A 23,200-nucleotide genomic window follows, 5' to 3' on the forward strand; every position below is an offset into this window, starting at 1 on the left:
GAGTGTGGTTGCGATTCATGGTTGTCAAGCAGGTCCTGGGGGCCACATTGTAGGAAACCATGCTGTGTATCTAGTGAAAATTGGTCATCTTGTGACTGCCTGACACCAATTTCAGGTAGCCCAAGATCCACTTACTGCAGGGCAGTGTGCTTTACTTCATCATCTGAAAGTGGGGAGGAGGAAGCCATGGATGGCCTTGTGCTTACAAAACCTAAAGAGCCAGCCCCAGCTGAGGAAATCGACAAGCTGGTAAGCTGGATGTGATTTAATCTGCCTGCTTTGTTTGGCTGTGTTAACCCTGCAGTATTAAAATACTGCCCTCTTTTGTGCAGGTGCGGGCCTTTGAGAACATGCAGCTCGAGGATGTCAGCGTGTCCTGCATTTCCTATGCGTGTACTGATGGTAACCAATAAAAGACATTTGTTTTAAATATGTGTGTTCATACCTGTGTTACGCAGAACCATGGCAAGGCACAAGGAAATCCTCAAGAAAATATATTACACCCCTGGGAGAGTGGGGAATTTCGGGGGTGTAAATCCATTATTTCAAGAGGCCAGGCAGCACAGTAAAGTAGTGAATAAAAGGCAAGTTGAGGCCTGGCTTTCAGAGCAGGATGCTTACACTCTACACAAACCTTCAAGGGTTTGTTTTAAAAGAAACAAAACTGTTGTTTCAGGGGTGGATGCACAATGGCAGGCAGATTTAGTGGACATGCAACAGTATTGCAAATATAACAAAGGCTACAAGCACATTTTGACAGTAGTGGATATTCTATCTAAATATGCATGGGCTGCACCTCTAAAATACAAAACAGGGAGGGATGTGGCCGCTGCTTTTAAAGCTATTTTCAGAGAAGGCCAAGAGCCTGGCAACCTCCAGACTGATAGAGGGAGGGTGTTCTTAAATAAGCCTGCAGGTGCACTGTTAAAGGAGCATGGGATTCACCATTTTGCCACCAACAATGATGTCAAAGGAGCCCTTGTGGAGAGAATGAACTGGACATGAAAAACCCGTATGTTGAAGTATTTTACTGCTCACAATACCTTCAGGTGTATTGATGTCCTATCTCAGCTCCTAAAGAGCGATCCCACAGCTTTCACAGAATCATACAGTGCAGGCCAGCAGATGTCATCACCAGCAATGACCTGTATGTTTGGAAAAGTTTCACCAAAGTTTCACCAAAGTTTCACGTTTCACAACATTTTCACATTTTCACCAAAGTTTCACCAGTTTCATCAAAGTTTCATCAAAACTTCACCAAGTTTCGCCAAGTTTTGCCACATTTCAAATATTGACAATGAAAAATATCAGTGATACAAAGTTGCAGTTCAGGAGTGAATTTGTCCTTTCATTATTATAACCCTTTTGGTGACATCCTAGCATGAAGAATCTACAATTCGTGATAGTCAATCAATCAATTTATTGCGGCCGTAGGCCATACAGAAAACATACAAGAATTAAAAGAAAATTAAAAACAGAATATACCAGCAGTAGTATGGTACATAATAATGAACAGTAGCTCCTAAAATTTAGATCTTAAACAGGATCTTAGTCTAATAGCAACATAAAAGAATTTTGCCACCACCTTGGTAATTTCATTGTCTAGATCCTCAAGACAAAGATTCAAATAAAAGGGGTCAGCTCTTCCTGGAAAATGCTCCAATAGAGGGAATATGAGTTCTTTTCTGGTATCAGAATACAGGGAGCAATAGAGCAGCACATGCGAAACAGTTTCAGGAAGGCCTGCACCACAGGGGCATAGGCCATAATCTGAAGATCCCTTGCGAAATCTTTTTTCCAGAAGGGCTGAAGGCAACACGTTCATGCGGGCCCTAGTAAAAGCTATCCTAAACTTAGGAAAGTGTAGGGAAGCTAAATACTTAGCACCTTTATTCCTCAAAGGGGGCATAATGCCAAAAAATAGGGAAGAACAGGTCCTGTTTCCCCCAGAAACAAGATTTTGGTGCTCAATATCATGAAGGTGTTGTATAAGTGTAACCTTCGCCTTCTCAATTCCCATGAGTAGAATTTCAGAGGGAGATAGGCCCATTTGCATTGTTTTGTTGTTAACATATGACAACCAAGGGCTAGGAAAGGAGTCTCTCCATAGGAACAAAAAATAGGAGCGCTCCTGGGTATCCAAGCAGAGTTTGATCCATCTGGTAAAAGTAAGTTCCCATGCTTTAGCGAGAACAGTAAAAAGTCCAGATTCCAAACACAATGCAGAGTAAGGTACACACCTGGGAACTCCAAAGATAGCCCTAAGAAATAATGACTGAACCGTTTCCATCTCTGATGTTACTCCCTGAATCCAAAGTGGGACGCCATAAAGTAATTGGGCTACAATCTTTGCTCGAAAAACTTGGAGGGCCATAGGCATATACTGGCCTCCTTTAGAATAGTAAAATTGCAAAAAAGAGTTGAGGGTTTTACGGGCAATAGAGATAGAATATAATATTTGAGATTTCCAGTTGAGATTGTGGAATTCGTGATAGAATGCTATATCCCATATGCTAAGGATGTACTCCAATGAAACATGAACATTATTAAGAGGCAATGATAACTGCAATGTCATATTAATTACCTTGTGAAATCCTTGTGGATTTCAGCCAAAATGGCACAGTGACTGGTCAGGACCAAACCATATACATAAGTGTACCCTCATACAGATGACACCTCCAATATTTAGAAGTCTGTGACAATCCCTTATTAAACATTCTCTGAGGTGTCCAATAAATGCAGAGTAAACATTTGTGCTGTATTCACCACATTTTGAGATCTAAAGAGGCACATTTCACTGCCTTCAGGGCAACCCACCATAGATTTAATAAGATACAGTATTCAAGGTCATTGTTCCAGAGATCTCGGATATAATCAATATTGACCTTATCAATATCTTTAAGCTTCTGATAGAGCAAGGTTACAGGCTTAGGTGCATCCAATAGATGTCTCAGGACTAATAATAGAAATGGAGTTTCATAACCTGCAATCACATCAGGGCCAAAGAGCCGTGATAATAAATGCTTTAGCTGAATAAACTGTCAGCTAGCATTTGAGGGTATATCAAACTCAGCTCTCAAGATGTCAAATATCTTCAGAAGAGATCAGTTGATCTAGTATTATGATGAAATATTTACAAGAAATCGTCAAACAGGGATTCTCCCACAATGTAAGCTTTTCGTGCTGGAAAGGATCGAAACCGTGTCTAGAACCCAAAGTTCTCCATTTATATCTTGCATCTGGGAAAGACTGACTCTACATAAACTCCTTTCCTGCTCAAGCATGCCTCAAAAGATCTTCTTTATCTGTAGATTTAAGAAACTAGATGAGGTTTGTCGGTGAAACATGAGGGAGGAGTAGATATATGATAAGATCTGCACTGATATATGTAGATATATGATAAGATCTTTCAATTTCCAACTCATACTCCTCTGGCAGGGAATATATTTTTCAAAGGAACTCTTTTTTATCTTCATTATCTTCTAATGAAGATAAAATTTCATTAAAGAGTTCCTTTGCAAGATGGATTCCCTGCCAGAGAAGTTGATGTCGGATAAATCTTGCATCATGTTTTCCCCGGATTTTCCAAAAGAGGTGGCTGATAAACACTGTTCTTTTCGAAAGGCTCATCAGAGAGCTAGAGAGAAAAACCTCCAATATCATGTTCACTTTCCAGCAGTGTTTTGCATTTATTATTAGGCATGTGCACAAAACCGGCTGGCCTGGTTAAATCTGGGTCCAAATTGGACCAGAACTGGACCGGACCAGTTTGGTACAACACCCCAAGGCTGTCAGTCCAACAAGGTGATTGTGAAGCTACACTTTCGCCCCAGGAGAATCCTACAACTTTAAGGGAACAAAAGAAAAAATGCCAATTCTGAAAAATTATGGTGACCCCACCCTTTACAGGGCCCAGGCTGGAAGTGCCCTCCCTGGCTACATGGGTGCCCCAGTCATGTATGGGGTTGGAATTGGTGGTATATTCCGGAGCCTTTTCCAGAAAGCTGTCCCTCTTTTGAGATGGGGGTTGGAAATCATTAAGCCACACATTAAAACAGCAGCACAGGGCATTGCTAAAGATGTGGGCATGCCTCCCAAGCTGTTCTGAACAAGATGGATCCCGCCTCTTCCTCACAAGGGGGTCAGGACTGATGTATATCAAAAGAACGAAAGTATCACGAAAGAAAAGGGGTGAGCCAGAAAAATCTGCAGAAACATAAAAGGTGTCCTAAGGGGAAGAGGAAACGCACTCCCAGTGACATCATTTAAGCCAAAATGGCTTTTATACACTGCAGAGGACATGAACACTCGTAGGGGCCAAAAGCCATCCTCTGCTGCTAATTCTTTAGACATCCCATCCACACCATCTGCTGATGATCCTACAGAGGTGTCCCAATCAAACCTATCTGCTGATCGGTGGGGTGCTGATGAACAGTTGGTTACCCATCATGGTCCATCTACAGAGGAACTTTTCAATTGTTGAATCCTCCTATGGGTTCTCGGTCAGATACCTCTGCAGAATCTCACACTAATATGGCTTAATGTGTATACCCAGACCCTGCCATATTCAAGATGGGGTATCTGCTTTAACAGTGTCCTCGCTGTGTGGGCACTGTATCTCAACCAGTCCCACTTCCTATTCTCCCCATTCAGGGCATAACAATATCTTATTAGGAGCTATACGTCTGGATTATATTTTCAACATTCCAAGTTTCACCAAGCTTCACCACATTTTCACCAAAGTTTCACCAAAGTTTCACCAGTTTTTACCAAGCTTCACCAAGCTTCACCAAAGCTTCACCAAGTTTTGCCACATTTCACCAAGTTTCTCCAAAGTTTCACCAAGTTTCACCACGTTTTGCCACGTTCCGCCACGTTCTGCCGCATCTCACCAATGTTTCGCCATTTCAGCAAGTTTCACCAAAGTTTTGCCACATTTCGTCAAGTTTCATCATTGTATTACCAAGTTTCTGATAAAGTAAATGTTGTATAGAATTACAGCCAGGGTTGATAGAAATGAATGATATATATTTTTTAATCCAGATTTTTAAATTTAAATTAGATTTTAAGTTTTTCTTAAATCAATTTTTTAAAAGAACACAGGTAAAAGTTATCATGATCATGAGTGTTAATCATAACTCTTAATTATATTCTGTGAACTTGTTGGTACATTCACACATTATGTTCAACAGTTGTACAATGAGTGTGCACACAGGTATAAATCTGTGCACAGTTACAGCCATTCAAATGTTACACAGATACAGCATTATACTTCCTATCTGTACTTTGCATCTGAAAGGCCTGTATCCCTGTTTGAATTTAAAAATGAATCCAGGTACAGTAATTCACAACAACATGTGTACTCTTCCACAGAATAGTGTCTGAATCGGGATAAAGGAGGCCAAAGAACGACTAGAGGATTTGGGGAGGTTGGCATAGATCTGGGCAAGGAACAGGGACATAGAGGAAACCTTTTCCAAATGTATCCTACATTTTAGAAGGGAAACACCTATCATGGCTGCACACTTAAAAGAGAACTCACTTGGGAATATTTTAATGACATTTCTGTACATGTGGGTAAGCCAGGCATGTGTGCCAAAAAAAAAAAAAAAGTGCAAACAGTGCAACAAAGAAATGCAATGCCTGGTTGCCCGAATGAAAAAGCATGAATGAAAAAGCATAAAAAGCATTATGATCTCTGAATATGTATTACATCTCTGATACATATTAAGATTATATTAGAAAACAAGAATATACTTTTACTAAAAAATGGTGATTAAATAGAATCTTCTTGACTAGTGATTTAAATTGTGATTTAAATAATTAAAACTGAGTTATGTGAAGTGATTTAAATCGTGATTTAAATCAGAGCACCCCTGTTTGCAACAATTCTATACAGTTTCCATGTCAAATCCTTAATGAACTCGGGGGGGGTGGCTTACTCCCAGGTAACTGTTGTGTGCATAGGCTTGCTACTTAAGGATATATCCCAGAAATGTTTATATTGTGAGACAGAGAGAGAGAGAAAAGTGTGCATGTGCACATTTGTGAGAAGAAAGGAAATTAGTGGGCTTTGGTGGAAACTTATCATCATCAGAACTTGTGCTAATAGAATGCTTTCTTGGGCTAAGTTTTACAACGGTCAGTGGTACAATAGTCTCCAAGGATCTCTTGGGGGACCCCATGATCACACAAACAGTGAATCTGCAAAAACAAGGTGGCTCAAAGAGACACGGGGTATTCCTACAGACCCAGGGTGGTGGGACTTGTTCATAGAGGGGGCACTTGACCGCATTTCAGCCAATAAAGTTACGCAAAATGGCCACCTGACCATTATCATGCCTGTGCACTCAGACCTTTCTGGGGTCTGAAACCTGTTCTTATTGGTCCAGGATGGCTAGGCGTGTTCATAGAGGGGTCACATGCCTACCTTCGGGGCATGCCTGGGAATATTCTGGGGTAGGAGTGGAGGTTGGGTGGCCAAATTTCTAGAGGTGAGGGCGTACTGCTACTTCTGACCCTTTCCGGTCACTTGGGGGTCTACTCTGACCATTTCCTTTGACGTAAGTGCATTTTGACAGTTCCCATGATGTCAGCACCCACATGGGCACCATGATGTTATTCCCAGCCATGTGCGTCTGTTTGTAAACAAAAGCACATGGAGTTTGACAGTTGGTGGGTACCTATACTACTCTTGTAAAACAAAGAAAACAATATATTGCTTTATTATAAATTTAAAAAGAATAAGCCTGTTCAGGATCTCACGCGTAGCTGTTGCAAATATTGGTGTCATGGTTACAAGAATATTCAAAACACCCAGATGCTCTCAGGCATTGCTTAACTTGTTCATTACTACACTTAAGTTGAAGATAGGTAATTACAAAAGCAGATACTTGGGAATACAAAGCAACACACACACAAAAGAAAATAACTTCTAATGCAAGTCTTACTAAAAACACTTTCTCCTAAGTCTAACCTTCTGAAGCAATAAGCTTTGGTTCCCTCCCCTTGGACCTCACCAGGACCTAGGTGAGATCAACTCCCTGCAATCCCTGCCCAGGAACTTGCAGAACTCACCCTGTGAGGACTTGGAAAGGCTCCATTGCTCCTTCCTCATCAGGGCATCCCTTCTTCTTCCCAGAAGCCCCTCTGGAGCCCTCTAGTCCTGCCCCACTGGTTAACCAATTGGGTCATGACCAGTCTGTCAATCAAGGTCAACTGCTTCCCCCCACCCCAGGTAACTCTATCAATGTTGGCCCACTAAAGACTCAACTAATCACAAACATATGTTTGAATGTTCAAGTTGACAGCAAGTTAATCAATGTACATACAAAGGTACAGAGACTACTTACCACCATGAATGTCACCTGCAAGGCAGGCAGGAAAGGAGTAGACCAGATTTCATACAAACTATTTCCAATTTTGACTCAAGGTTTCATCAAAGTTCACAATTTTCCATATACAGTATGTACAATTGATGCTCTATTGCATCAACCATATGAATGGTTGAGTTCTCCCATACTAGAAAACATCCTGTACTGGGGACTGTTTAACAACCTAAATATATCTTTGTTAATTTATGAAATACTTTCAGTATTTGAAGTCTTATTCATTCTCATAATACAAAACTTTGAGGTAAGTCAGAATCCCCATTTTGCAAATGGGAGATAATGATTTGCACAAGGATACCTGATGAACCGAGGGATACATTGGAATTTGAACCCATCTTGTCCAGTCCAGTAATCTATCCAATAGGAGGCACACAGCACATGTGGTGAACTGCTACTAAGGGAGCTTTTCAAGATAGGACTTCCCCTACAGCATCTGTTCTTGGAACCACCTGCTACCAATAATACGCTGACTTAAGTGTTGCCAGCCTTGGATGTTTTGAGTTTGTTTTGCCAATGTTAACATCTCCCTAGTTAATGCACTGAAGTTTAAGATGCAGCAGCTGCCGCTTCTGGTAGGGTCAGGCTCTGAGCCAAAGGTTTCAGCAGCAACCTCAGCAACATTAGGACAGAACAGCCTCCATAATGTGACACTCAGTGATGATGATTTATGCCTGCAGCCACCATTAAAGTTCAGTGCTAGAATGGAAGCCCAGTGCGGTTGGGAGAAGCAACAAAAACTACAGATCACAAAATCGGGGTGTGTTTTTCTCCAGTAGCCTACTCAGACATTCTGCAACAGCAGCCTGCTTCTAGCATGTACATGCACAGAAACAAACATGGCCACAAAGGCTCATATACCCATGGGCTTTGCTTTCTTCCATTTTTGGAAGAAAAATATTTGTATATTGCTTTTCAGTTATGATGGTTCCTAAAGCAATTCAGAATAAAATCAGATTTATATATTGCCATCATGATCCACCTATTCAAGCCTTATGTACCAGGGTAGTGTACCCAAGTACAGGGCTAATGTGAGCATGCCAGATAGCCAACTCTTCATGCCAGCTCAACCAGTATCTTTGCCCAGTGCTCTTCCTGGGTACTGAGTTCATCTTCAGTGGCAAATGTTGTACCCAAGGAGAATTTTCCCCCATGATCAGGAGAGTTTCTCTGTGAAGAGCAGACAGCCCTGTTCTATTTTGGGGGGCCAATAGAAGATTCTGGAACACCAGGAACACTCCATACAAAGTTCACTGCAACAATCTAGCCTTGAAGGTAAATGATACTTCCTAGGTCCTGATCATTAAACAAGATTTAGATACAAATGTTCACAGCCTTCTCACAACTTGGGCATTGTGAATGGCTCACCTGGCTACAACCATGGCCTGGGCTTCTAGGAGACCATGGGAGACTAGACAGCAATTATAGGGGTCACTCCACCTTACAAGATTTGCCAACAGTCTTTAGCTCAGTCAAGCCTGGTTTCAAGTTCTTCTAAACAGTTGACCTTGACTAGCTACAGCGGCATGAATATTTTTATTATATGGTTTGTATCTGGCTTCCCACAGAGAATCTAATAAGCTTACATAGGTTGGGGTGAAGCCTGCTGCCACAAGGTTACTCCCTCCATGCACATACCACATGATGAAAGGCTGAAAGAGGTTATTGAGTTTTCCCTTCACAGGATAGCCAGAGTCATGAGAATAACATTATCCATGGAGGGCTTTCATTGTTGCCATTATTGGAGCTTCACTTGAGCACATTCACCTTGGTGTATCATGTTGTATATCATGAAATAAATAATGGAATACTGACAGTTTTTACTTTGAGTAGGTAACTATACTTTGACTGGTCAAGTTTGGAGCTGGTCAAGCATGTTGACCTAATTAAAAAGGAGTGAAAATTACTATCAAGCAAGTGCGTACAGCCACAAGTCCAAATGGTTTTCATTCTGATCCTCAGCTCCTACTTAATGTATTTTGGGGGATTAGATCTAACAAAAGTATGGATCCACTTCCTATTAAAAGTAGTAAATCTGTCAAATGCTTTAAGCCAAGCCAGTTTACATCTACTCAGTGGCATAGCTAATTAATGTCTGTTACTTACAACAAACATCTAGGCATGCGATTTTTGAAGTTTTAAAGGCTTTGCATATCATACTAAGCTGAATGCCAATGCTATTATCCAAAATTCAGCATAAAATATGAAGGAACAGTACAACATACAGGCCAAATATAGAAGGGCATATTGACAAGCAATTTACCTTGAAATTGTTTATGTGGAGCCATAGCTCGAAGCCCCTTTTCATTATACTGTTCAACAGATTTAATGGCCATTAACAAGCGGAGCGACTTACCACTGTAGGGAGAAGTGCAAAATGCCCTCCACATAGCAGCTCTTTTGTGTGCCCTCAGGACCTTTTCCAGCATTACTTTCAGTGACATGGGAAACACAGACTGGTTCTTTCTCATTCAATTGGTTAACACAGCAACCTAAGTTTAAGTGGAAGCAGTGCATGTGATGGCTCTTTTTACACCAGCATTGCTCCAGTTCCAGAAAGGGCTACTCCAGTGTGGGAAACAGCAGCTAAGTGGGCTTCTCCTCATGTGATCCTAGACTTCAGATGTTACCAACAAGTGCAGGATGAAGCCACACTGTAGTGACTCCTATGCCACTTTAGGTAACATAAGGAGTATTTAATAGGAATGTGCACAAAATGGGAACCGGTGCTTTGGTTTGAATTCAAACTGGACTCAACCCGGGGGCTGCTTGTTCAAGTACTGGTTTTGTCGAATGGGCCACTGGTCAAATTTGAACTGGACTCAAACCGGTTCAAGTTGGTTCTTCCAAAGGGAATAATGGGAATCCAAACCGGTCCATTATTCCCTATAGATAGTGTGTAGGGACACCAAAATGGGTTAGGTGGTACATCATGATACCACCAGTCATGAAACCATGTCATACATCTACTACCCAACCCACAAAGGAATCAGGAAATCAGGTGATTTTGAATGAATTTTTGCATTTTTTAAAAGGGTCTGTAGGTCAACCTACTGACCCTGAAAAATCCAAAAATCCATTAAAAATCACCCGATTGCTTTGCAGGTTGGGTGGTAGGTTGCATCCATCATGATCTCCTTGGACACTTGGCCAAATCCAGGGAGGAGTTAAGCTCTGTAATTAGGGCGTGGTGGCAACAATTACCAAGAAACAGTTAAGTTTTAAAGACTTTGTTGAGCAGACATGGAGGGAATGAATCAGCATTTTTTTCTTTCCCCCACATGGACTTGCTCTGAAACAAAGGCTGGGCTCAAATCTGCCATTCGTCAGTTTCCATTCGTTCCACTCTCAATTGCTACCAGAGAATCTACTCTCAGAACACCTCAGAAAAAACAACCCAGTGGCTTGTGGTTTTGGGGGTGGTTTGCAGCCTATGTGCACTACACCCCCACTCAATCTGGGCCACCCTGGCGCCCCCCAAATGGAGGTATGGGGTTGCTGAAATACCCATTATTCCCTATAGGAAAAAGCTTAAGGTGAGCAAAATCCAGAAATTCTTTAAAAATCACCCCTTTCACCAATTTCTATGAAATCTGGATGGTAGCAGGCACCCATTGGGGCACTACCACCTGACCCACTCTTCTGCCCCCAAAATCCCTTTTCTGCCCCAAATCTGCCCCAAGGACATGCCAACTTCAAAAATTCTTTAAAAATCACCCCTTTGCCCAATTCCTTTGAAATCTGGGTGGTAGCTTCCTTGAACTCATTGGGCACTACCACCCACCACAACCCACTCTGGGCCACCCTGGTGCCCCCCCACACACACACATACACACCCCGGGGAGTTATAGCTAAGGCTGCAGAAATCCCCATTATTCCCTATGGGAAAAAGCATAAAGATGTGTAAACTTCAAAAATCATTTAAAAATCACCCCTTTGCCTAATTTCTTTGAAATCTGGGTGGTAGCTTCCTTGAACCCATTGGGCACTACCACCCAACTCACTTTGGCCACAAAATGGCGGTCCAAATCTCCGAACCTTTTGGATCCGAATCTGGGCTGATTTGCTTTGTACCCAAATCTGGGCAATTGAGGACAGGGGTGATTTGTTTTGTCTACAAATCACCCGAATAGGCCAAATACAAATCATTTTGTACCCAAATCATTTCGCACTTCCCTACTGATAAGTGCTTGAGTGACCTATTTGGACAAACCACCCTCACATGCTTTGGTGGTATCAAGAGAGCGCATTTAGTGGGTGGTAAGACATGTGCACCCACACCTCTCCACTTAAAAGGGCCAGATGGACTATCTGCTGAAGCAGCCCAGTAAAAGAAAGAATCCATTAATTTGATTTATAGACATTGCATGCAGACTTCCAATTTCAACGCCATAATCCTTCTTCAGAAATTGATGCTATGGTTTATTCGTTTACAGGCAGGCCTAGAAAAAATTTGTGCACTGAATAAAGGAGTATGCAAATCCATACTCCTGCTAACTGAGCAAAGAGACACCTTTTACATTGGTGAGTCTCTTATATATAGAAGGGGAGAGCAACTGCCCCTATCCAACCCCAGCACAGCATCCCTCCAGTGGCTGTTGCTAGGGATATGCACAGAACCGGCAACTGCCAGTTTGAAGGGGGCGTAGCTTTTAAGGACTGGAGAGGGTGCTCTGCCCCCCCACACACACAGACACATTTCCCCCACTGGTGCTGTGTCCCATGGCAGCATACCTCACTGCTGCCTCAGTGTGTTGCAGACCGGAAGTGTGATGTGCCAGGCAACTTGCGCACGCACACCAAGAACTTCCAGCCACTTCTGGTCTGTGACACACCAGGGTGGCAAGGAGATATGCTGCCGCCCCGCAGGACTGATTTTGCACACAGTGTTGGTGGGGAAAATGTGGCATGGGGAAAGAGCACCCTCCCCAGTCCTTAAAGCTATCCCCCCCAGATTTTCAAACCAGTTTGGAGGTCTGTAAAAGGGCCTCCAAACCAGTTCTGTGGACATCCCTAGCTGCTGGTGGTAACTGCCTCATGCTTCTTTTTGGATTGTGAGCCCTTTGGGGTCAAGGGACCATCTTATTTATGTATCATTTATTTTCTATGTAAACCGCTTTGTGAACTTTGATTGAAGAGTGGTATTTAAATATTGTTATTATTATAACTACTAGTAGTAATAGTAGTAGTAGTAGTAGTAGTAGAGGAAAATGTAATTTTACTCGTCTTCAAAAATTGAATGCCCAAATTCTATCTAAAGACAGGGTTTGGCAAGAGTAGGACTTATGATACGATAAATCTTTATTGTCATTGTCCTGTACAGAACAACGAGATCGAAAGAATCTACAACAACCCCTACAGGACCTAACAAAAAATAGCTAAATATATCCCAATATAAACACCCCCCCATATACCCATTACTCTAAAAAACTCTAAAAAGAAACACTAGGGAACACTGAGAACTGAAAACAAAAACCCCATCAGAAACTGTATTTTACTGCATTCAAAGCTAAAACCGCTTTTGGATAGAAGCTATTTCTCAAGCAGCTGGTCCTGGCCTTTATGACCCCGTACCTCCTTCTCGAAGGCAGAAGCTGAAAGAGATCGTTTCCAGGGTGTGTGGGATCCTGCACTATCTCCACCGCTTTGTTAAAACACCTTGTGGCATAAATTTGGTCTAAAGTGGGAAAAGTACACCCAATTATTCTCTCCGCAGTCTTGACAACCTTGGACAGCAATGCTCTTTCCCTAACTGTGCAACTCCCAAACCACACACAGATTCCATAGGTTAACACACTCTCTATGGTACAGCGGTAGAACATCAACAGTAGATTATCTGAAAGATTATTCTTCCTGAGAGTTCTCAAGAAGTATAATCTCTGCTGTGCTCTCTTCACCAAATCTTTGGTGTTTGCTCCCCATGTCAGATCATCTCTCAACTCCATTCCCAGAAATCTAAACACCGAAACCCGTTCCACACAAATCCCTTACTCAGACTTAGACCTTACTCCAATTGGAAACAAGTATAATATTTCCCCTTAAGAGCATAAGCACTACTATTTCTTATTTAGGGAAGCCAGCAGTGTGTTTTCCAACTATTATGGCTACCAGGAAAATCAAGATGTATATACATAAAGATTATTGCTGGCTGGCATGATGTGCAGCCTTTCAGAGATGGAAGACTGTCTGCAGATTGACAGAGAGCTATCAGCATCCTTGAGCTGAAGTCTTCTTGCACAGCAGACCAGGCACAGAACGGGAGAGGGAAAGATTTTTGTGTCTCTTCCCTCTCTCCAAATTTATTTATTTATTTTTATTTTATTTAACATATTTCTATACCACACAAAACTTGTGTCTCTGGGCAGTTTACAATTAAAATCATTTAAACATTAAATCAATTAAACAATTAAATTCATTTAAACATTAAAATAATTAACATTAAAATCATTTTAAAACAACATTAAAACATTAAAACGATAAAACTAATTAAAAGCCTGGGTGAATAAATGTGTCTTCAGTGCCTTTTTAAAAGCTGCCAGAGATGGGGAGGCTCTTATTTCAACAGGGAGAGCATTCCAAAGTCCAGGGGCAGCAACGGAGAAAGCCCATTCCCAAGTAGCCGCCAGACAAGTTGGCAGCAACTGCAGACAAACCTCTCCAGATGATCTTAACAGGCGATGGGGCTCGTGGTGAAGAAGACGTTATCTTAAATATCCAAGGCCTAAGCTGTTTAGAGCTTTATAAGTAATGACCTGCACCTTGAATTTTGCCCGGAAACATATTGGCAGCCAGTGTAGACCAACTTGGCTGCTGCATTCTGGACTAATTGCAGTTTCCAGATACAAAGCCAGCCCCACATAGAACTCATTGCAGTAATCTAGACTAGAGGTTACCAGCAGACATACCACCGTTCTGAGGTCATTCATCTCAAGAAATGGACGCAGCTGGCATATCAGCCAAAGCTGATAAAAAGCACCTCTGGCCACCGCCTCAACCTGGGACACCAGGGAGAGGTTTGGATCCAGAAGTACCCACAAGCTGCATACCCATTCCTTTTGGCGGAGCGTGACCTCCTCTGGCAGATCAAAATCATCTCCCAAGTTCTGACCCTGCACTATAAGTGCCTCCATCTTATCTGGATTCACCCTCAGTTATTTATTTTATTTATTTGATTTATATACCGCCCTTCCAAAATGGCTCAGGGCGGTTAAAACAAAACACTAAAACAGTAAAGAGCTAAAACTAATTAAAACAATATAACAATTAACAATTTTAAAACATTTTAAAACAACAATTACACAATTACAGTGATGTACCATTATCCCTCATCCGGCTCATTACTGCCTCCAGGCAGGGATTTAGGGAGGTTATGCCTTCTCCTGATGATGTTAACATGGAGAAATAGATTTGGGTGTCATCAGCAATTTCTTTCCATCTGTGTAAATATATTCCCAAGGACTGTGAACTTTGCTCCCCCCTCTGCACACAAGAAGCACAGGGACACTGGAGGCCCTCTGTAGACCAGCAGCACATCTTTTATCTCCAGAAGAAGGATCGTGCGCATCATGCCAGCCACTATGATCCCTGTTTTCATACTAATTTAATGGGGGGGGGGGAAAGGAAGTACAGTACAGTACAGTAATCCTTTTTTAAAAGTGGGAAAAGAACAATGCAATGATCCAATTCAATTAGAGCAAATGATGAGCTCTATGGATTTTCAGCAATTGAATAGGAAATACAATTTAAACCTTCAAAAGGAATGATAATATATCCACCAGTGACACATTTTAGCTACTAAATTTGGTCTAGAGGCATGCAGGCCTCCAAAGCTCACACAGTTTATAAAGGCTGCAGTCCTGCAATGAGAGCACATAGAGGACATGGTATAGAGGACATGGTATAATATGGCATTAGAGAGCTTATGCCATATCATACATATGTTATATCATACAGTGCTGAGCTGGGTTAGGGGCATGTAGAATCCACTCATTCTGTTCCTCAACTGGACAGTCATAGTCTTTAGTAGTACAGCCAGTGGCCAGAATTACAAGAATAAAATCATTTAGAATTAACAACTTCATTCTGAATAACACCATAAATATAACAACTGGACAGATACTTTAATTCATATGCTGGCACCTCCACATTACATGGGGGAGAATGTGTGTACACACGCCAACTCATCTGACAGACTATTTTGCTGCCTCATGACCATGTGGGGGGAGGCTCATCTGATTCATCCCTTAGTGTGTAAATAATTTGGTGACTTAACAATTTCATGCCTTCTGATTATGTGGCTGTGAAATAGCATGCTGGATGAGAGGAAAACATGGACACACATGCTTTCCTTCCACATGATGAAAAGGGGCCTGCAGCAGTATTGTTGGAACTGCTCCTGTCCAACCAAACCTATTCCTCTCTCTTCTACTGCACATTTCCTTTAAATTCCAATAGAAATGCATATTGTTATACTAGATCCTTCTGGTATAGAGGGTGAATGAGAAGGCAGGGGGCCTATTTATGCAAGGTGCCATGGACCCATTCCTTTCTGATGAAAGAGAGGCTGCTGTGTTCAATCCCAGGCAGAAATTTGGCTCATAACCTGTAAACACAGCCTTCCAAGCGCATTTCCTCTCAGGAAACCTCTCTTAGATTTCCTTCTCATTTATGATCTCTCACCCATTTAATTATACATGCCATAATCACTCTCAACAGCATTATAATTCAGCATTGCAATCCATTTCCTGCTCTTTAATTTATACTAAAATGGTTTTTTTGTTTAAGGCTGGTGCATTAGAGGTGTTTATGACTTCTGCTGCACTTATTTATTGACACACTTCTGATCATAATTGTATCCGAATATCAACCTTTTCTTAACTGTACTTTTCAGACACTCACATTAATCAGGGATGGAACATTTTTGCCTAAAACAAGATATGCATTTTATTAAGTTTCTCAATGTAACAGTAAATGAAGTTGCCAATTCTAGCATGAACTGCAATTTGTTCCATAAATAAGGTTGCTGAGCATTTTGCGTGGAGGTCTCCCCCCGCCCCGCCTCATTCTTTGAATCTTAAAAATGACTTTCAAGAAACCCCACAATAGTATATGCAAATAATTCAATATTGAGGAGTCTTGTTTCTGAGATAATGTTAACTCCTGGTATTATCTGCCGAGTGATACGTATGCCATGGCTACTAGGGCTCTGTGCAGTCATGTTGATCTGACAGAAATGTTAGACCAGCATGCCTCTGTTAGACATGGTTGGAGGGAGTTCCATCATGACAAAAATCTATTAAAGTACATCCAACATGCTTTAAACAGGGTTTTGGAGCATGTGTGCAGGGGTGAGCCAGGCTGAGCCCAGAAGCTCAAGGTCAAGCTGAACTCACTGGGCCAGGTTGGGGCAGGTTTGGGCTGGTTTGGGTGTGCCAGACATGGTTATCCTCCCCACCCAAAGATTGCACTTAACACCGCTGAGGACTTTGATAGCCTCGGGGGTGTTGCTGCAGAGGTTTGCGGACCGTTTTGGGCCTCTGTGAGCATGCAGTGGCCATTTTGGAGGCCACTGCACATCCACATGGGCCGTTTGTGCGGATAGTCATGACCCAGCCAAGCAAATGGCCCACACACATGTGACAGCCTCCAAAATGGCCACCGCATGCTCAGAGAAGGCTGAAATGGCCCGAAAATGGCCCAAAATGGCCTGTGGGAGACTGGGGGGAGGAGGAGCCATTGGAGACCCCCATGTGACTGCAGCAGCATCCCCTGAGGCTGCTTAAGCCTTTGGCGGTGGTAAGTGTGATATTTTAAAAACAATTTAACCATGATTGGCACCCCTGAACCTGCCCAAACCAGCTTGAATTTGAACCAAGCCGGGCCCTCGTTCAGGGTGCCAGAACTGAATATGACCAGTCCAGTTCAAATCTGATTAGGATATGAACCAAACTGGGCAAACTGGTTTTGTGCACATCCCTACAGGAGAAGTACATCCCTACATCACAAGTACTGTGATGGTAACAGAAAGAAGAAAATAGGAGGAGCAGAAGTCAAAGATCTGTATGATTTGGATAGAAGATAAGAACGTGTGTTTATATGATACATGAAACATTAATTTGTTTTCTCCATCTTTAAAGGAACATTCATTTTATGAACTTGTTAAATTACCCTGACTGTATAGGACACTTGTATCCAGGCAGTTAAAATATGTCACTTTTGGTTTCAGGTGATTTAAAAGAATTAACAATGCAAGTTTATTTTCTTCTGAGTAAAAAGATGAAGCTAAGCAAAATAAATTAAAACATGAATAAATAAGAGTTAATGGAGAGCTGATTAAGTTTGCAGGAAATTAATCACTAGCTGAAATGCCCAGAGTGATAGACTTAAAGGTGAAACTAATATAGAGTCTTTATTATGATTTCACAGAAAAGTTGCAGTATGCTGAAGTTCTAAAGCGGGGAAAGGCTATAGGTAGGGAAAGCAATCTGCTGATTTTACTATTTAAAACAGAAAATGAATGCAAAGCACAAAGCCTGAGATCCTTCCAGCAGATACCACATGTATCTGCTGATTTCAGTGAAGCTACCGTGTAGAGTTAAGTGGATTGAGAATGGCCAACATCCTGATGAAAGCTGTGCGTGTATAGCTTTAAAAAATGCATGAGTGGAGCAGTAGCATCCCCACTTTTGAAGCATGAGGACTCATGTGGTGGTGGGGGGATAATTTTCACCAATCTCCGCTCCCCCCAGAAGTGCTCTATGCAGTGTGAAAATGTATATATTTATTTATTTATCATATTTTCATGCCACCTGGTATGTATCTCTCTAGGCGGTGTTCAAAATTTAAAATATTTAAAAGTTACAAATTAAAATACATGACAATACAAGTAGAATAAAATTATTAAAACAAGTTTTTAAAATTATTAAAATTAATTCTAATTAAAAGCCTGAGAGAACAGGAGAGTCTTGAGGTTCTTCCTGAAAACAAACAGAGAAGGAGATCCTCTTACTTCAGCAGGAAACTTATTCCAAGGCCTTGGGGCCGCCACAGAAAAAGCCTGGTCTTGGGTCACCACCAACGAGCCGGTGGCAACCGGAACCAGACTTCTCCAGAAGATCGTTAACAGGTGGCAGGGATTATGACAAAAGAAGCGCTCTCTCAAATAGCCTGGACCTAAGCCATTAAGGGCTTTATCAGTAAGAACCAGCACTTTATATTTCACCCGGAAACTTATTGGCAGCCATTGAAGTTCTTTTAGAACCGGTGTTATGCGATCTCTTCGTGTTGTCCCAGAGACCAATCTGGCTGCCACATTCTGCACCAATTTTAATTTCCGAACTATGTACTAAGGCAGCCCCACATAGAGCACATTACAGCAGTCAAGCCTTGAAGTTACCAGCATATGTACCACTGTTTTAAGGTCATTTGCCTCTAGAAATGGACGTAGCTGACGTATCAACTTAAGCTGATAAATAGCGCTCCCGAGTCCCGGCCACTGCCTCCACCTGAGAAACCAGGGAGAGCTTGGGGTCCAGGAGCACTCCCAAGCTATGTACCTGATCTTTCAGGGGGAGTGTAACTCCATCCAGAGCAGGCAAGTCTAAACCATCTCTCGGGTCCTGGAACCCCACAGTCAGTTCCTCCATGTTTTTTTAATTCAACCTCACTTTGTTATCCCTCATCCAGCCCATTACTGCCTCCAGGTAAGCATTTAGGGAAGATGAGGGCTGTGTGGCCATCAGAAGTAGGGGTTGTACTACTTCACACATTGGCAGCTGGTGAGGGGACCGCTGGGGGTCAGCAGGATGTACCTTTGAAACTATAGTGCTTACCAGCATCACCACCACACCTGCAAGGTGTGGTGAGCATCAGCACTGCACCAGGCATCCTGCATAGTGGCAGGACAGCTTTGAAACTCACCTAGTCTCTGTGCATGCGCGGAGGCAATTTGTGTGGTCAGCATGTTACTGATCATACAAATGGCCTCCGTGCAAAAGTAGAGGCCAGGTGAGTTTCGGGGCCACCCCCGGGATTCTAGGCACAGTACCACTGCTTGCTGCCCCTTGCAGGAGTGGCAGTAACACTGGTAAGCACTAACTAATTTAGTTTTAAAGGTACCTCTCCTAGGGGCGCCCTCACCAGCTGCCACTGGCTTCACACATGCTTTTTTGGCTGCATATGCACAGCTGTACTCAAGATTTTGGCCAATAACAGCAGTATTTAAAAATATTTTATTTAAAAACTACATTAGGAGAAAATATATTATAATTTTTCCAAGCAAACTGAACATTAGGAAAAATTGCTTCCAGATTTCCCTCCTAAAGTCATTTCAGCTTTAGTTATGAATATGATACGAAAGACCAGGCAGTCCTTAAAGTCTGAACTTCGCTGTACTTGGCAAAAAGGCTTATAGCTAAACATTCTAGGAGGCTCCCTACCATCGTGGTGTCTTATGGAAGCCTGCATTTAAGCATATTAGATGTATTTCAATAGACTGTTGTTAAGGCTAACCTTTTAGTGCCAAGGGCTTAGGTGTTTTTAAGCACTTCTGTGCTGTATCTTAATATGATATTTTATTTGAAATTTGCTTTCAAAGTGGGGCTTCAGAATAGGACAGACTATAATAAATGCAGACTATAATAAATGCAGGTGGCCCTTGTTATCCATGGGGGTTCTGTTCTTGGCTACAACCACAGATAACAAGACCTTGAGGTAATGGGAATTGAGGGGTTAGGTTCCTAGAGGCTAAAAAAAGGGCTAAAGGGGGATTTAAAAGGCAGAAATGAAAGAAATAAGTGCCATACCATGTTCTGCAAGTCTCCAGCTGACCAGGAATGCCTCCCCAAACTCCCAATTTTGCCAATTTTCATGAAAATTGTGGGGAGGGGGGTTAAACAAAAGAGTCACAGAATGGCTCCATTTAGCAAAATGGTAGCCAGAAATGACATCAGGTCATTTCTGCCCACCCAGCAACCATGGTCAGGCAAATTTCTAGTATTTTTCAAAATGTGTATAATGAGGTTAGGTCTCCATTGCCCAACCATGGACACGTGAAACTGTGGATAATGAGGACCACCCACTTGTAACCTATTTTATTAAAAAGCTAAGTAAATAAGGAGAGCCCCATAAACATTCTTTAGCTGCAGCACTTTTCTGTGGCTATTCCCCTTTTACACCCACCCATTCCCACTGCTTTCCCCAGTATGCACAGACATTCATAGCTGACTACCTACCCATAGTGCTGCTTGCTCCTTTTCCAAATTTTCATTGACAGTTTTTGATACTTCTGAGTAGCTACCAATAAAACATTATTTAATACCCCAGCAGCTGAGCAACACCATTTTAGACAACTCCAGCTCTCACCACCAGTTGCAAAAGAGTTTTCAAACAACACACACTACATTATTTCAAGTTTTTTCTCTTGTCAAGTTAAATCTATTTGAGGGGTGATTTTAAACTCACTGTCTCCATAATGCTCTTCCCTGGGGCTGCTGCAGTTTTGGAAGCAGCCCCAATGCTGTTTTGAATGAGTAGCTGAGCAAGTGGTGCTACCACAGTTTTCCTGATTGCAGTGAATGGAGGAAACTGTGGTAGTACTGCTTGTGCGATGGCTGCTTCTGAACAGCACCGGGGCTGCTTCTGAGGCTACAACAGTCCTGAGGCAGAGCATTACAGAGATGGTAGGCTGTGCATCATACCAGCCACCATCAGGGGGCGAGGCACAAATCTGCATGTTGGACACTTTAATATCATAATTAATTTGTCTCCATTCAACCACAGCCATGCTAGCCAATTATCCAAAACTGGTCTTGATTTTGAAATTAAATATATCGATAAAGACACACTGGAAGTAGTATTTTGACAGTGCTAAAATAAGAATCATCCCTGAAATTTGTGGCCATTGAGTGACTTACTCAATGCAAGCACTGACTTACCGAACTGAGAAACAGCCACATACATATTTCAACAATCTAGAGCAGGCCAGCTCCAAGTTTCAGAGGGCCCTTGGTGAATGTGCCCTTCCTACACGAGTGGGGTGGACCCCAAGAGTCATTCTACTCTCACCACACTAAGGCTTTCAGGTGGTCCAGGAAGCAGCCTTGGGCTCTAAGCAGCTGCCCAGTGGGGCTGAATCCTGATGCTAGCCTTAATCCACAGCTTGTGCATGTTCATCCATGTACTCAAGTTGGCTCAGAGTATTTTGATCAGTGGTCCACTATGTTCTGTTAGATGGTTTGTTTGTTTTTAGAACATCTTGAAATAGCTATTGTATAGCAGTTTTGACTTCAGCTGACCTACATTTATTTTACTTTAGCAAAATGCGGGTGGGGGAGAGAAATATCATATTTTGACAGGAAAAAGAACTATAGTGCACACTCTATTTTTATTCTTCAAAGCAATGGTTATGTATACTTCGGTGGCATAAATGGATGGATTTTATGTGCGACAGTGCTTTCACATGATAGACTGGCAGATGAAAGGTGACAGAATTTGTTGCTGGGTAACCAAAAATGGGGATTTTAAAAAAGGAAACTTTGACATTAGCCAAGATAACATAACAAAGGTGGACATCCAGACTAATTAAGCATTGGTGCTATGAAAGAAGTCCCAGTGCTTCTGAAGAGTTCAGCTTACTCAGTGTCACCACTCATGAAGTGGGGATGGGGCACATTTAGATAAACTCCCTTTCTTCAGGAAGCTCTCTCTGCCACCCAAATATATGTCTCTGTCACCCTCAGGGGCATATTTTTGATGACACAAAGTGTTTCCTTAGAAAGGGTAGGTCACTGAAATTACACACACCACACACACGCTACTGCACTGGTGCTACATTGGTGAATGTGTAGCACTGGTAGCTTTTGTCTAGACATCAGCCAAGAGCAACAAATGGTGGGGGTGGGGGGAATGCTTACTTTTTCACAACATACTGCTACATGAAGGAATGTGTTTTAACACTTACATCTACCACCATATAATGCTTCCCAGCTACAAACTAAAGTTTGTATCTTGTGGTCTTGAACTAAAGGAACAAATGGAAAGGATGTGAATCCGTTTGTATCTCATTAGATTCGCCATTAATTTTTATTTAAATTAAAATGTGAGGCAGATTTGGAGGGTCCTAGCTGGATAAAACTTTGAACATATTTGAAGGAAACGAAAAGTTTCAATAAGACTTGTCAAAATTTATTAGGGTGTCAGGTGGCTGCACAAGCTTCAGTTGCTGCTGAACTCTGCCAGAAACAAAATGCAAGAGAAATTTGGAGGCTCCTACTGAGGCAAAAGTCCTGAGAAATTGTGAGGGAAGCTCAAAGTGTTTGACACTGAGCAGCATTTCCCAGGGTGCTCTCATATATCCCTAGTTCCCATTTGTACAGAGAGATTGGAAACAAGTGGTTACTAGTGAAGTTACTAGTCACAATGACAGACAACATCCAGTGTCACGGCCACCAAAATTATACAATACTTACTATATATATTGGCTGACATGCTGAGCAACATTCCGCCTGCCTGTTCTGTAAGAGAACATGGATGCAGTTTGACAAGACTGCTCTTGCACAAGAGGCAAGAATTGCATAAGCACAGTTGCGTGATGGATAGCCATTGTTTCCAAAGGCCATCAGTTGTGCAACCACATTTGTGCAATCCTTGCAGCTTGCCCAACACTCCTGCACAGCTGTGTGCACCTTCTGTTAAAAGGCAGATGAAAAGTTGTGCAGTATGTCAGCAGGTATTTTTAACCCTACATAATGTAGCTTACAGATTGATAAAACAAAATAGCTGGGATTTAGAGAGCTACTTAGTCGTACACAAGG

At 42.0% G+C, this 23,200-nt stretch overlaps 1 long non-coding RNA gene across 1 annotated transcript in view; it reads right to left on the reverse strand.

Annotated features, from left to right (window-relative positions):
* LOC128325436 (uncharacterized) overlaps window positions 1–23,200 on the reverse strand; it is a 180,765-nt gene that overhangs the window by 142,808 nt on the left and 14,757 nt on the right. The window contains exon 2 of the long non-coding RNA XR_008307448.1: window positions 1,044–1,145. This is a non-coding gene — a long non-coding RNA (uncharacterized LOC128325436). The remainder of the gene's footprint in view (window positions 1–1,043; window positions 1,146–23,200) is intronic.

The sequence above is a fragment of the Hemicordylus capensis genome, chromosome 4, assembly GCF_027244095.1.
Source record: "Hemicordylus capensis ecotype Gifberg chromosome 4, rHemCap1.1.pri, whole genome shotgun sequence".
In the NCBI taxonomy this organism is placed as follows: domain Eukaryota; kingdom Metazoa; phylum Chordata; class Lepidosauria; order Squamata; family Cordylidae; genus Hemicordylus; species Hemicordylus capensis.